At 40.9% G+C, this 15,236-nt stretch overlaps 1 protein-coding gene across 4 annotated transcripts in view; it reads right to left on the reverse strand.

The window, feature by feature from the left end:
• TMEM266 (transmembrane protein 266) overlaps window positions 1-15,236 on the reverse strand; it is an 83,206-nt gene that overhangs the window by 66,864 nt on the left and 1,106 nt on the right. The window lies entirely within an intron of this gene.

Here is a 15,236-nt window from a genome sequence, read left to right on the forward strand (position 1 = left end):
AATCAACTTCTCAGCTGCTAGAGGCTCACAAAGTTCACTCCTCACTAGGAAATTAATCTTACTGTGATTCAAAACTGTGAGCCTAGAACCATCTTTTCCTGAGGCATACTAATTTGGTGCTACTGCTAATATACTAAGAAATCCACGTTGTGAAGCAATGAGGATGGTACTCTGGGATTCAGATATAAATTTTACCTCAGTATTCCCTCACGCTTCTGCAATGCACTTTGAACCACAGCCCTAAAGACACGTGGTAAAACTACAGCCCCAGAAGAACATGAGCAAGAGAGGCACAGAGCAGTAAGAACAGTGATTTCTTACAGGCAGATAAAATATGCACCATGGTTCAAACAGAAGCGTTAATGCTCTGACGCTGTTTCAGCTGTTTGGACTTTGGTGCCTGAATGCCACATCAGGTGCCTTCATAGGACTAGACCATGGCTTCCTGGACCCTGGTTTTTCCTTTATGGAGGAGGAAAAGAATGAGGAGAGAGGAAAAAAAAACAACAACCCACCAAAAAAAGAGAACTTTCCTGCCTTAGAAAAGTTTTTGTAATAAATTTAGAGGAACTGTTAGTGGTAAGACACAATGATAAGGGAAAGCAAACTGATGAATCTAGCAGCACATGGATCACTGCCTGGGAGCTGGTGCTCCTGAAGTGTCCCCAGGAATCCCAGAGGTTCTGCCCCAGCAAGCTCCTGCTGCCACTGACAACAGCCAGAAAGTTCAGGGCAGGCACTGACACAGAGAGGGACCTGCCCTCAGCTTCTCCAGCTATTCCACAAGTAAACTTTGGAATAACTGTTCTACCCAACACTTACCAAATCATAGCAAAATGGGAAGAAACAAATAGCATATACAAACCTCTCAAGTATTTTCAACTAAAAGTCATGCATGTTAATTCCTAGGCTTCTCTTTTAATATACAGCCTTAGTAGTTCATTTGCAGTTAGGGAGATGATGGAGAAAAGTTATTCTCATTTAAAATGCCTGGCACTAACTTCAAATCAGACCTCAGTGGCTTTTGCCAGTGTATTAAATAATTATAACAAATATCTATTAAGGGAGATACAATAATTTTCTGTGAACACTTCTATCAACATGACAGTGTCTGCTAGAGAAATGTACAATGGAAGCTTATGCAACAAACTCTGCTACCCCAGAGCTCAGCACAGGGAATATATAAAACACATGTTTTAAAAAGCTTTGTTTAGTAACTACTTTCTTCAAAACAGAAGATCATAAAGAAATCAGGAGACCCCAACCACATTGCCCCACAAAAAACATTTGTCCTCTATCCTTCAGTACTCAGTGGCACCGCGCAGGCAGAAAAGCTTTGGCCGCTGTGTGACCCAAGGCAGCAGCCATCCTGCACCCTCCTCAGCTCTATTTCAGCTGTATCTTATTTAGTACTTCAAGTCCCATGACCCATATCCAATAAGGAGGTTCTGTCTAATACACTGAGCAGATAAAAGGATGCTTTTCAAGCAAAGGTTATGCAACGGATCCATACTGCAATGCAAGCCCCAGAACAGTAAACAAATGTCAAGATATAAATAAAACACATTTTTGCTCTTCAACCTGTAACCTGTCAGCCTGCTTGTAACAGAACTGTCTGTTACAGCTATAAACATAGACTTTTGTTAAGATTTATCAATTCATCTTTATTAAAAATAAAAAAAAAAAACGAACAAAACAAACTACTTTGCCAGTATATTCATTAAACTTTTTTAGGATACAGGAAACTCATAAAAACACGTTAAAAACAGACAAATGAGAGCAAAGAAGCTACATCTGTATTAGCTTTTGGGATTAAGATCATGAAGAGCTGGTGAAACAGCTCTGAAAATTTTCAGAAATATTTTGTGTATCACCATTGCATTAACCCCTCCAAACCAACCATTATCTGCTAAACAATCTATCAAACTCAGCTGAAGACTCCCCAGCATCTTCAATAAAATTTAAATAAGTTACTGAAAACATACTTCCTAACTAAACACAAAGCCCAAGACCACATAGGAAACAGATGCTAATGTCTGGATTAGTATTCAAGTTTGTGACCTTTGATCTAGCATTCTGTTGGTAAAAATCCTGCCACTTTCCAACAGAAAGAAAAGCCTCAAGTATTGCAAGTGTAGGTTGTTGAGGTTTTTTTAGATACATATGAAAATATTCCAAAAATAAAATTAATTGCTTTTGAAATCTTATTTGAATCAGAAATATAAAAATCCAAATTAATACAAATTTTCCAATATATGAAGAATATCTGCAAGGTATTACTATGATACTGGCATCAGGTGAGAGATTTACTGCACTTGTCACTGTAAAAACAAGCACTAGAAATAAGAATCTGCTGCAAAAACCAGAGCAGGATTTAAAGGGGCAATATCTTGTGAGCCTTCATTTCTCATCTTCATAGCTCCAAAACACTGGTCCTTAGTAAAACATTCTCTTGTATAATCTCACTCTCAACACACACTTTTAAAACACAATGTTGACAATTGACAGGTTGTGAACTGTAGAGCTCACAACACTTGAAGAGTGGAGGGTAAAAAGCTTTCAGATGGTCCCAGGTATCTGCTCTCAGCGAGAGCTGACAAAATCCACTGCAAAATGCACTGCAGCCCAAGATGGGAAAAACACCAAAAGGACAACCAGAATCCTATGACTTTAAATGAACAGAAATGAAACACACAAATGAACACAAGAAAGTTAGCCCATGCTTCAGTTATTCACATGCTACTTAGAGACACATTAGGTGATTGAGAAGGTGGTTTTTAAAGTGATATAATCCCTGCTCCAAAGCACTAAATCTAATTTGAGGCATTATTTGCAGCAATAAGATCACACCGTTTTGAACCAGCATAGACTATATACCTTATCAACAGAGGTTGGTTTAATGGACCTACCACACTGATGCTGAACAGAGGACTCTTCAGGAGAAACTGCAGGACAGACAGCATGAGAAACAGGGAGTGCTTCAGGACAGGAAAATTTCTGTCTTGAATGGAAGGTGAACAAGGTTTTGACAATATATTGCATTAACAAGCAGTTTCAAGAGCCAGTAATACTGGAAACGTTCTTCTACAGAGCACAAACCAGAGATGTCCAAAGGAAGAGTGATGCCACTGAAGTATCATCAGACAGCATCCAAAGGGCAAAAACACAGGCAGGCCAAACCACAGTTCACCCTCAACCAAGAGCAGAATCCTTTGGGAATGTGATGGGACCAAGGCAGCCACTGAACTCAGATCAGTTCAGGCATCCCCACACTTTACATTTACATGGGCAGAGCACACAGCTCGAGGGCAGAACTATTTCCTCCTGCTTTTAACAAGAACCTCGATTCAAAATCCCAAGGAATAGCTGTACTCCAATGTGCTATGTAACTGTAGCATGCATCACATTTCACTCATATAAGGAGTCAACCCATTCATTTTCCATTAAATTAATCTGCCTTCCTTTGTTCTGGAAAAAAATATATGGTGAGCCATAAAAACAAAACACACAGACACACTTTTCTCATCTCTGCTTTCAGAGGCCATGGCTAAGTGAAAGAAAAGATTGCCTCACTGTGCCCAGGCCAATAGTTTTCCTTTCTGGATTAGCACACAGGATTACTACAGTTTGTGCTGGGCTTTGGGACTAGTTGCCACTGCCCAGTTTAAAGCTAACTCAGGTACAAATTGCACTCTGCAATGCAGCCTGAGATTAACTATTTAACTTAAACCCAAATCCATTTTCCCTACTTACTGAAAAACAGCAGCTGACAAACTATGGATCTGGCATTCGCTCACATGCAATAAAATTTGCTGCAAGTATCTAAAAATACACTTCCTGGCTGGCAGCCCAAGGAGCCAATCAATGAAAGTTCAAGAGGTGCATTTCACAGTCCAGATGTTCTCAAACTCTGCTCTACTGACAGCTTACAGAGATGGCTGGTCACATTATGCTGACTTTTCTCACCTTTGTTGTATCAGTTTGTGTCCAGAAGATGAAAAGCACATTTGAAATTCTTTAAATACTTCTCCTTAAGCATCTTCTTTTGCTACAGATAGCATAAAAATATCACAGCAAATCAATGGAATAAGAGGCTATCCCAAAGACAACTTGGTGGAAAGTACAAATCAAACTCGAAGCTCTGCAGCAGGATGAACTTAATGAGAGCCCAGAAAGCAGAAAAAATTACAGGATCCACATGTGCATACACACATTATACATAATGACAAGAAGTCCACCTGGCTGAAATGCTTTTCCTTACCCCACCTACTCAGTCTGCCAGCAGATACAGTGTTGAAATTTGTGAAAACTGGGGGAAGGGAAAGAGAGCTTACATGTTATTTAAGGATAAAACTTAGTAGGATTTTCTAGGTAAATAAATTGTAATAGTGAACAGTGTTACTAGATCTTATTTCAATAAAAACCCATGCCTGAATGATTTCCTCTAACAGTTCAGTTGTATAATATATAACTGATAACAATCAGTTTATAACAATCAGTTATTAATTATTATATAAATGAAAAGCTGTATCTCAGAAAAAAATAAGAAAACTAATTTAAACATGCGCTTATCCATGCACCAAAACAAGCACAAAACTATCAAAACAGACAAAAATCTAAGCTTGAAAACACTGCCATGCTCCTTGCAGAGGGGATACACAAACTCTAGCTATGGACATACAAATATCGTCACCCAACCCTTCATCTGAATTTTAAATTAGCGATTAACAACTTGCACACCTCTCACGCCACACACCATGACACGCAAGAAGGGAAGCGGCTCGGTCCAGCACGCAGCTCCAGTAGCTGCTGCTACATACAGACCTGTCCTTGCTCGACTCAAAGAATGCTTATAGTCCTTAGAGGGAAAAATGAATGGAATGTTTAGCTTGATACAAGGAAAATAGTTAGAAATTACATACCATGCAGCTTCATTGCCCTTAGTGAAAATTGAAAGACAGGTCATGTATGGCACCTTTTCTACACCATTTTTTATTTTGATCTTGCCTTGCGAGTGCTTTGTCTCTCCTCTCCTTGCAAAGGCACACCAATCTGTGAGCATAGCCAGAGCAGCCTCTGAGGCTCTTTTGCTGCATTTTCCAGGGAGCAGCCCTAATCTTGCCAAGTCAGAAGAATCACCAATCCATCATTTTTGCTAGCATGTTACAGAGCAGAGGACTAAAGCAAAATTCTAATATTCAGTGCTTTTCCATGAAAAAAGTGCTCTGCAACTTAACTCTGCTCCATCTTTCCTTCCCTGAGCAGAACTTCTGCCCTTGGGTTTACATCTCTGCTTCAGACACAAGCTGCTTGATGACAGCAAAACATGCATTACATTCTATGATTTTTTCAATCCTAAATAACCCAGACAAACTCCTTGCTTTTAGTAAAACAAGTGTATGCACTACAATTTTTCCTTGAACACCAAAATTCCAACTCTTGCCCATGATGTCATTGAATTTTCAAGTACTCATTTTTAATGTAAGCCACAGCACTCTACCCAGGCACTCAGTTTCTGGTGTGAACAAGCATTTGTTTTCACCTGGAGGTTCATGTGTCTGCAGCACAGGTCAACAGCTTCATGCACTACACAAACCTTTCAGCCAATATTCTGCTAGCAGATTCCTTTACAGACAGGCTTCTAAATCAGCCCAGCTCAAAACTACTGCTGTGGCTAAATACGGGGCTCAGGTGAGCAGGGGAGGAGTGATTTCATCAGCCCACCATCAGTCTTGTTGTCTGAGGGGTTACTGAGATCATGGATGCTGCTGCCTTGGTCTCTATTTTTCACATGTCTTTTGGCAGATATATAGAGCAAGGCAGACTCCTTTATGTATGATAAATGCTACAATCACTGCCATCTCCTTAGGGAAGGCAGAGTGCTGATCACAGCTCAAACAGGTACTCAGCTCACATGGAAAATACAACTTCTCTACTGCAAGGCAGGCCGATCTTCTGCAGGCTAAACAGTCACACAGAACATGTGTTTTGATTAGCTGACTACTCTGCACTTTATACAAAAAAAACCCCATTACTTTGGGTGGGTTTGATCACTTTTGTTGTCCTTTAAGGCAATAATTTTATCACCTTACAGCTTTTCTATTGAACTCCACCTTGGGAAGAAGAAAGTAAGACAAAAGCCAGACGAGAAAGGTCTGTCCATCATCACCTGCTCCCCAGCCTGTACAAAACAGAGTACTGTAGCACTGGGGATTCTCCCAAGCTGACAGTCACCTCCAAGCATAAGCTTACATAAATGAGTGCCCAAGGAACCTGCAAACTTCCTTGAGCTCACATTCTGACATACTCATAAAAATTACCAGCTATTGACACTGCAGTCAATAATTTAATATTATACCTTAGGATCTTTAAGGATTAAAAAGCCTAAGTAAATATTCATATATTTAGGCAGAAATACCTTCTCTTCTCTAGATAAGCAAAATAAGGTGTGGTGTGTGACACAGAAAGACTGGCATTTCATAAATCCTATTTGCCTGTAATCATACTCTTGTTCTCCTTCACAATATATTTTCTTTCCTTTATACCCACCAGCAGGTTGGAAAGCTTCCAAACTGTTTTATTCTTCAGGGCATTTTCTGTTTGGCTTGGTTTTTAATATGGTCTATGTTTAAACAATCTATAGGATCCCAAGCACTGCTGCAAACACCCATACAAAATTAAACTCAAGAAACAAAAAAAAAATCTCTTCAACACCTTCAGAACTGCAGATACAATACAGTCAGTGAGACATGCACAGCAGAAGAGGCAGCCTACCATCCTAGAAGCTTTTACTGAACTTTTTTCTATTTAGTTCTTGCATCAGCTGGATAACAGACGATTTAAAATACAAATATTCTATATCATATACTTCAAATCTAGGCTCTGAATGCAAACAGTACCATTATCTGCTTAACAAAGACCAATTATTCACTGAATAATCAAGCTACCGTGCAAGTTCTGAATACCTGTAATATGTTATTTGATAATATGGTATCTTCTGACCTAGACAGTGCTGCCTACAGTATATAATTAAAGGTTTCAGATACATTTTGCTTCTCTCCTGCCAAATGTTGTTCATGCAGTATGCTTTATACTCAGTAAAACTAAGAGAAAAACAGCCTTTTTCAGACTGAAGTGCTTTGCTAAACCATTTAAACACAACCAGTAAAAGCTCTAAGATCAGATGTCAATCTAGGGAAGAAAAGTACCACTGCTATCAGTTTTTCTTGCCAATATTGAATTATCCATTTTATAACTTCATATTTTGAACACTGGCCTTCCCTTTTTTCTACCTTCATTCTAGGAAAGAACACTTGGCATTGCCTTATGATAGCATTATAACCAAGCTAATTTCATTAGACATCACCAAGAGAGAAAGCTCCTGCCCCACACAGCCACCAACAAAAAGAGAGTATGTTTAAGTGATTTTTAAAGCTTGTGAAATACACAGGCAGGAGACAAAATGCACTGTGCAAACGTGTATTTCCCAGTCAATTTGTCCCACATACCTTAATCCTCATCTGGAGACGTGAAGCAGAAGAAAGCTGGCTGACTTCACATGTTCACTCGGTCCATGAAATCTCCCCCCCAAGGCAGCCCGTGAGAGCTCACAGTTCTCAGTGCTCTCAGACGAGGCTGTGGAACCTTCCTCACTGGATGTACACTGACTGAGTGCATTTAACCCAGCGAGCATCAGTCAGATCCCGCTGCTGCCAGCCGCCTGGGCACGCACACACCCGGCCGCATTCGCAAACGCTTCCAACAAATAACCAATTACTCTGTGCTTGCTAGTTCACTGTACCAGCGCTTTCAGATTTGGGCCTTGGCAGGCTACCAGCTGCTTGGACCGCAGTCCTGTCCCCCTGAAAAAGGGAAATCATCTTATTCTGAAAGCAGTTCCTCAAAAGCAACAAGCCTATCTATGCTTCAGAATGAAGTGTTACAGTCAGGTTGGGTAAAATATCCAACTGCTAATGGAAAAAACATCAAGTTTCTTTCCATCACTCCCAAATTCCAGAAAAGCACAAGGGAGCTGCTGATGGGCATTTTTAATCAAAAGAGAATGCAATTAAAAAACAAACCAAACATCACCCTTACAACTGGACAGTCTGCAGCTCGAGATTCAAAGGGCTGTAACAGTCCCCGAGCTCCTATTCCTTGGGATGTTGAGGGAATCCTTTGCCTGGCACTCCAGGCCTTCCCAGCATTTAAAGAATACCTTCATTTACACATCAAAACTCCTGCCTCCTGGCAGGATATGAAGCCTGGGTACCAGCCTAAAAGCAGCACTTCAAGAGAACTGTTATAGTCTCTTCCTTAGCTAGAACCATGGCTTTTTACCTGCACAACAGTTACTTCTTTTTCTAAAGCAGAATAATAGATGCAGGAAGATGGCCAGTATCATTAAACTAAAACTCTTTAGAATTTTTAACAGAATATAATCTTTTTCAAATGTCAGTCTCAGGAGTCACTGTGGTGACTATTCTGCCTTCTAAAACAGAGAGAAACTGCCATACCAATTACTTCTATCTCATGAGAAGCAACCTACTAAAGGAATTCTCATTTTCACATTAAAAAACAATAGCAGGGAGACAAGTTTGGTGAAGATGTCCATGAATCTCACTCAGCATGTCACATTTAGATTCATCACAGATTTATCCTACAACAAACTCTGAAATAAAATATATTTCAGAAAATTTCAATACAAGTCATACGACACCATGCATTTAAACACCCCAGCTACTACTCAGGAAGTACTCTCCGATGCTCTGAGCTAAAGAACTGGGGCTAAAGGAAAAGCTTTGAATTTTTCTGTGCTACCCCTCCTTTTTTTCTTCTTCTTCTTCTTTTGAACTGGGAAAAAATTCCAGAGAGCACCAGCCATCCAGCACGGCAGCACAAGGCGCAGCTCAGCAGGGATTTAGCAGAGCCGGCTGCCCCGAGCTCCCCAGCGGGCGCTCGGCTGTACATCACCAGCACACGCCACAGCTCTGTCCCACAGACTCTATAGAGGCCATGAAATATTCCCTCCTCCCCAAATCTACTCAGAATTCCCACTGTCAGCCTAGTTTCACTGCTGAGTACTGAGAGTTGAATTCCCATTTTAAAATTCTTGGAAGACATACTAATGCAGAGAATATCTGCTCAAAACCAGTCCCTTTGGAGTAAATCTCAAACTTCAGATTTTTTTTTTTGAAACAAAATGAACTTTTCCCATTGCATGTTGTAGTACAGACCAAAAGTTTTTTCAGAAAGCTACAGTCCTTTAAATAGGCTCTTGCAGGCAAAAAAGGCAAAAAATCTCAATACTTACAATATTTAAAAACTTGACTGCACTTCTGTTCAAAACAAAATGAAAACTTTAAAGAATGCAGTGAAGAAACTCTAGCCAGCCTCCTCCACAAAGACAAAACTCTTCTTTCCAGTCCAGAAGCACTTTCATATCACATATCACAGTGGAATCACTGCAGCAGTACTATATAATAAATATGCATGTAACAATCAGAAGTGAGGATTTCTGATCTAAACAGCAAGGAAGATTGTTTCAGATAAATTACTTTCTTCTGACTTATCTTCTACTTATATAGCCACCTGTTCCAATTTTAAAAAATATAGGCTTTTCCATGTGGCTACATGAAAAACAAGCTCCTGACTTACGCAATAGAAAATGTACAAAAGTTAACCCTCCTAACTATAAAATAAATTGAATTTAAAAACTACTTTCACAGGTACTCTTGTCTGCAGATAAGGTATCAGAATATTACAGCATAAACATAATCTAATTGTTTTTTTCAGTGGTACTCCTTTAGATAACTAGAGGAAAGCATGGTTACTACTATTTCAATGTTTGCAATGTGAAATGTGGTAACAAAAATGTACATGCGTTCATGGTACCAAAGACAGTAAGACTTCTCTTTACCAGTGTTGATCCTTGATATGCAGGTAAACAAGAAATACTTGGGTATACCCAAAATGCACAGACCTGAACTAACATCTGCTATGCATTTCAAGAGACTATTTGACAATCTTGTGCTAGGATGCAAAGGATGCAAAAATGTCAATGGAATTTTTCGTGACATACATACAGTATTATCTCTACAATAAAGGGGCTCCTAAGCACCTATCACCATTCACCATATTCTCATTAAAATGTATTTAGATTGCAAATCCTCTGGGACAGGACTTGCTTTTTATCCGTACTTGAAGAGTCTACTGTTCACAATGAGGATCCCAGCCTTATTTACTTTAAATACTAGCATAGCACAAGTCAGGGTTTTTTAATGCAGAAGACTGAAAATATTCAGAAAGAGCCCTTTGTGTTCATTCTGTGCTTAATTCGCATTTACAGCTCAGTATAAACACTTCAGCTGTCATTCTAGTAACAGTTTTTCCTACCTAAGAAATTCAAGATGGGGCCAAACTTGCCTGCATAATGATTTCACAGTAAGTGGCAACCAGATGGACAGCACACTGCCATATGCTCCCCTTTGCTCAGAGGTGGAAAAGTGAGCAAATGTGAACCACAAAAAAAGGAGAGTAAGGAGAAAAATATCTCTGCAGTGTGCCCATTAATTCATGCACACACCCCTTCCTAGCAGGAGCACCACCAACTCCCCTGCTCCCCGTTCCCGAGGATGTAAATCCAGGGGAGCAGCGAGGAGGGCAGCCAGAAGAGCTGCTGTCCCAGCACAGCCCCTGCAGCAGGGCAGAGCCTCTGAGCTGCAGCCAGCACCTCTGAGAGGAGCCAGGGCACGGGCAAGAGAACCAGCAGCAGCACGGCCGGAGAAAGGAAGGGAGCAGGGACTGCGCCCGCGGGCAGCCTCCCTGCAGCCTGCACTCCTTCGTGAAGCACCAAGAGCCCAGAGGCTCAGAAGCTGGGCCCACTCTGCAGCCGCCTCTCAATTTATTTTTTTTTTTTTTTTGCCCAGAGATAACATGTGTCAAAAACTTTACTTAAGTAAGCCTTGATGCTGCCCACGTCCTGTACTGCTCTTTAGTCGGAGGAGACAATTCTGACCATATTAGAATGTCTCCAAGGAGTACCTGCCCTTTTGAGCTAGTTCTAAAAATAACACCTTTCCAAGTTAAACATATCTGTTTAATTACACTACTGCCCCTGCTCTGAAAGTCCTTCTTCTTAAGACTGAAAAAAAAAAAAAAAAAGAGCATTCAGATTTCTGGACGTGGCTCCTGGTAACAGAAGAAAAGCAACAAATATGTGCAAGAAAAATCGTTCAGATTGGCTTTTTCTTAATACACTTGAGCAATTAACACATGAACTTTGACTGGATCTCCCTTTCCTGTTAAAAATTGCTTTCAAAGCTGTCTGCTTTTATCATTCCAGATAAAAATGCAATTATATTTACTACACGTGAACTGTAAAACGCAGGCAGCGATTATATACAGAGAAAAATTATGCACTGCTTGCTGAGACACACCACATGCCTCATGTTTACATCCTGTATGTTTGCTAGCTTTAATTATTACAGACAGGAGCTCTTTAGTTCACTCAAAGAAGAGCTTTCTTTATACATTTGTACCATCAGCCAAATTCACTGGTAGTCCAAATGACAGCTTTTCTATAAGAAATTATTTGACAAACTTGAACAAAAGCATTGAAGGAAGAATTGTAAAATAATTCAACAGTAAAGGTCTCACTAACTCCAATAAAACTTGCATTTTACTATTTTTATGCAAGAATTTTCATTTTCTATTAGTGGAAAAACCTGGTAGGCACACTTAAATAGCAGACACATAGCACTTTCCACTACAAAGACTTTCACAACTTTTTTGAGAAGCTCTGACACTTGCCTAGTCTGCAGGCAGCCTTTGAAGTTCCCTGGAACAGCAGAGATGCTCTTTGTCTCACAGCAATCCATTCAAGTTAAACTGAACTGTTTTCCTATGCCTGCTTGCTTTTTAAATCAAGTATCAAAAAATACTTTGGCCTCTCAAAAGCCACAAAGGGCTGGGCACCTGGTGCCTCTGACAGAACAGGTGAGTGCGCTGTGAGCACTGGGAGGCTGCTGAGGCTGAAAAGCGGAGGCAGGACACAGACCTCTGACAGAACAGAGGCGAGTGCGAGTGAGCACTGGGAGGCTGCTGAGGCTGAAAAGCGGAGGCAGGACAGAGCAGGATGAAACAGGCCGGACTTCACCTGCTGTTCCCCCACACGAAGCACAGAACCCAAAGGTCCTGTTTGGGTTCATCCAGTAACAACCTCACCAAATAGGGCAATTACCCAAATTAGAAATCACCACTGAAGGCTCTAATCCCATTTAGGGATTTTTTAAAGTCAACAAGGGAAGTTTATACCTCCATGTAGTGTAATTTTACAAAATAAAACCCAAGCTAAACAAACACACAAAAGGGGCTATGCCTTCCAATACCAAGACGTTCCATGTTAGAAACTAATTTGCAAGGTTATTTGGGCTGAAAGTAAAGCTCCTGAAAATCTGGAAGCACCACGTTTAGAACAGCCTATTACTTTAGCTCCATTTGCATTAATCCTCCTCTCAACTATTAAAATCACATACTACTGTTCCTGCAAATCACTGCCTCGTTCAGTGAGCAGGGTGGCTCGTAACAGAACTGTGTCTGCACAACCCTAAATCAGCTATTTGCTAACTTACAGTCTAACTCTGCAACCAACGGATTTGAACACTCATTTTCAAAGGTAGATTCATTTGTGTGTAATGCTATAGGCACACATGGTGCTTTACAGATGCAAGGAAAGATACAAAAATTGCCCCAAAGAAATTTTGGTTAAAACACATCAAAGCAACACTGAACTTTAGAACATGATAAAGTGCACGTAAGACAGACGAATAAACCAAGAAATAAGCTGATGTTGCAATTTATAATGCTTAGTTGATAAACATTATTAACAAGTACTGTTAGAAAACCTCCACTGCTACTTGAATTTACAGGGCTTGACTTCACTCTGTTCATGCAAACCCAGTGATTTCAATGGGATCACACGGAGACAGCAGGTTTCACTGGGACCTTATATGTAAATTAAGAATTAAACCTAATACATCAACTTGTCACACCAAATCCTAAGCCCAGCAAATGGGTGGGCTGAAATATGACACACTGAGGTAACCCTGCTGCTGCCCACAACACACCAGCTATGAATTTGGAGGAAAAAAGGTTTCAATTCACCTTGGACAGAAACCTCTAGAGCCAAAGAATGAACAATGGCAAAGTTCTACCCCAGAGCAGTAAGAAGCCAACCTTTTACTATTTTTTTTTAATTCTTTTTATCTTGAAAATGGCATTTCATCAAGCATGCTCATATCCACCTGCACTACATAAATACTCCCAAAAGTTCAGAAATTTTTTCCAAATCAAAAAATCCGAAACTCTCCATTTTCCAACACCGCTGATTCCAAACTTATCCTCGCATTACTGAACCTAACAAGAGTGTAGCAAATACCCTACAGCAGCACACAGTACCACTCTAGAACCAGTGAGGAGAGGAAAAGGAGGACTCAAACCTCAGTCCTCCTCTCATATACCAATTAGCAACATAGATTCTTCAAATGGCACTTATTGGACACTTTAGATGTTAACACATGTGGCAGAAAGGACTCCAGCTCAGCCTCCTATATCAATATTGGTTCTGCAGTGCTCATAGGGATAAAGTATGTTTTCTGTTAGTTAATCCCATTGTCCAGGAAGCAGTTTAGCTGAGCACCACTGTAACTGAAGTAATACCCCATTTCCTGCCCTGAGAAAAGATGCAGTTTTGTCCTGCATAACACAATTCAATTAATTCTTGTGCTATTGCCAAGTAATACAACTAATTTAAACAAATACTGACGATGCAGGTAAATTTTAGTCATGTCAGGATCTCGCGGGGCAGTGCAGTTTCTCCTCCTAATCACGTGCAGTAACACGGAAACCACGCGCTCCGTCTTGCTGGGGATTTTGCTAGTTCTGTCCCGCCGCGCTAAAAGTAATCTGTGATGCAACATCACTGCAGCGTCAGACTCCGCAGTGGAGACGCCACCAGAGACAAACAGCAAGCTGCCAGGTAGCCAGCTTTGGGGGAGTCACCACTGAACCCACGTTGGTGTGACAGCACTACGGCTCTGGGGGCCAGGAGAGGCAAAGCAAAATGAGCTCTTGTACGGGGCACCTTCAGAGCTGTAATCACACGTGCATCCAACCAACCTTTGGGAACAGGCACAGCCAGAGGGCAGACAGCTACACTGTTATGTTCTGCATTTATGCTGTCAGTCAAGATCTGAAAATACTTCAGCTGAGTAGCAGGCTTGCACTGGTACTCGCACTGCAAGCATACATAGCACACATCTTCATTTTCTTACTGGCCTTTTCATAAACCTGTGCGAGTTCAGATCTTTATCTCACCTACTACTCCAGTTTTTTGGCTGAAATAGGAGATGTGTACTCTTGCTTAGTGTCCTTGGCATTCACTGCTGTCTTTAGCATAATGACTACCCCATAACCACATCTAAACTTGTGAGCATCTACCACCTCTTTTCACCCTTCAGGCAGAAACAGCATCTTGCCCTAAGGAATTGTGCAATGCGTAGCATCAGGACAGAGCTGCAAAAACTCCACTTTGTTCAGAAACACAGGGCAATGAGTAAGATGAATGCACGCACGCATCGCTTCGGAAATGGGCTCCGCGCTCACACCGTCCCCTCTGACTGTGGGCACACTCTTCCCAGCATTTAGGAACCACAACACGTTTGAAGCAGCACACACTTGCTTCTTATTCTGCATCCTCTGTAAGTGAGAAGTATTCCTCCCCTCCTCTGCACAGAGTATTCTGCCTCGCAAGACATTGTTCACAGCATCGAGACACACATTTTACCACACAAGATACCTGGTGCTAAGTGCAGTATCTCCTTGCAAAGCACCTATAAGCTACCACTGTACAGTCTAATTTATAACCCCCACCTAACGTGCCTGTGGCAGCAATAACCCTTTTACAAGTGTCCTGCAGGAACTCGCAGCATCTTCACACGAGCTATCAAAAAATTATTATCAGCATTGTTTCCTCTAATCCACACTTGGTTAGTAATGTCATTACAGCACGTTAAAAGTACAGAGGCTGCTTTACCCCTCTTTGTACAAATTCCAGTAATAAGTGTTGCAAAAATAGCAGGATTCCTAAGAGTCACATAGCAAAGCAGCAGTTTCTGACTGCGTGTCTGTGAGAGTGCCCTGCGTTCAGACAAATGAGCCTTCTCTGCCGATTGCAT

This window comes from Onychostruthus taczanowskii, unplaced genomic scaffold (genome assembly GCF_017590055.1).
Source record: "Onychostruthus taczanowskii isolate IOZ18803 unplaced genomic scaffold, ASM1759005v1 scaffold118, whole genome shotgun sequence".
Lineage (NCBI taxonomy): Eukaryota > Metazoa > Chordata > Aves > Passeriformes > Passeridae > Onychostruthus > Onychostruthus taczanowskii.